This window comes from Vigna unguiculata, chromosome 5 (assembly GCF_004118075.2).
Source record: "Vigna unguiculata cultivar IT97K-499-35 chromosome 5, ASM411807v1, whole genome shotgun sequence".
Taxonomy (NCBI): Eukaryota; Viridiplantae; Streptophyta; class Magnoliopsida; order Fabales; family Fabaceae; genus Vigna; species Vigna unguiculata.
Genome location: NC_040283.1, coordinates 16467187 through 16468671, shown reverse-complemented (window position 1 = coordinate 16468671; position 1485 = coordinate 16467187). Strand labels below are relative to the sequence as shown.

Sequence of the window (1485 nt, the reverse complement as noted above, 5' to 3'; positions counted from 1 at the left end):
GAATTAATTCTTTTTTTTGAAGGAGGAAAGTTTGTGATAAAGATGAACAAAAATTGCATCTACGTTAACTAAACTTGAGAAATTTCATGAGAACCAAGAATTAAAGACAATGAAAAACAAATCTCTAAAGTTCCTAGAGTCACATATAATGAATTTAAAAATTCATTAGAACGCGATCCAGGAATTTCACAATACTCACCAAATCAAATTGATGAGGTATGAAGGGCTTATCTAAAATGGTATCATGGTTTGGTATCATGATATAATAACGAATGATAGTCATATTTTTCTGAATTCTACTATTATGTGTGCTTGTTTTAAGTAGAATAAATGAAGAGATAAAATGAAGAGCTTTTTTTTAAAATAATATATATATATATATATATATATATATATATATATATATATATATATATATAATATAATATAATTTGGCACCCCCAAATTTTTTGTCCAAGTTCCGCCACTACAGACTACATTTACCTGCGCCTCTCGATGAATGACTTGACATTCACCATTTTGACGCATTCCTCCACAAAAATCACATAGTAGAGACATTGTGTTAGCCGTTTTTGCTTGCATGTTACCCAACTTTTGAGTCAATTCGGTCGTTTGTTGTGTTAATAACTTGTTTTAGGCTAGGATAACATCCAAAGTATTAACCTCTAACACTCCACCTTTCCTATTTTGATGGTCAAATTGCATATTCACGATATTATTTGCCATTAGCTGAAGAGTCTCAAAAGTTTCCTTTAGTATTTTCAAATTAAATGATCATCCACTTGTTGCATCCATAATTGCTTTAAAAGAGGGTGTAAGACTATTATAGAATATATGGACTGGTAACCAATCTGATAAAGCATGATGTGGGCATTTCCTCAATAGCTCAATGTACATTTTCCAAGCCTCGTATAGAAACTCAGTTTCTTGTTGCACAAAAGTAGTGATTTCATTTCTCATTCTCACTGACTTGGAAGGAGGAAAGTATTTGGTTACAAATTTTGTAGCCATATCTTCCCATGTAGAAATACTATTGCCTTGAGGTTGTGTTTGAAGCCAGCTTTTAGCTTTATCACGTAATGAGAAAGGAAAAAGCCTAAAGCGGATTGCATCATCTGAAACTCCATTAATCTTTAAAGTGTCACAAATTACCAGAAAATTCTCCATATGAGAATTGTGATCCTCTGAAACTGCACCTCCAAATTGATTATGCTGGATAACTTGTAATAGTGCATGCTTGATCTCAAAATTGTTGGCTTGAATAGGAGGTCTCACAATGCTCCCTTGGTAATTATTTGTATTGAGCATCGAATAATCACGAAGAGTCCTCCTCACAGGTGGATCTTGATATACTACTGTTGATATATGCTCTTTATTATTAATTAATGGCTCTATTGTTCTTTCTTGTTTCTTCTTCCTTACGTTAATCCTATTATGTCTAGCAGTACATTCAATTTTTGGGTCAAAAAGAAGGATTTTTTTTGC

At 32.4% G+C, this 1485-nt stretch overlaps 1 non-coding gene across 1 annotated transcript; it reads left to right on the top strand.

Annotated features, from left to right (window-relative positions):
- Positions 1-856: 856 nt before the first annotated feature.
- Positions 857-963, top strand: LOC114186427. The gene has a single exon (XR_003605085.1). It is a non-coding gene; the product is annotated as a small nucleolar RNA R71 (small nucleolar RNA).
- The last annotated feature ends 522 nt before the right edge of the window (positions 964-1485 follow it).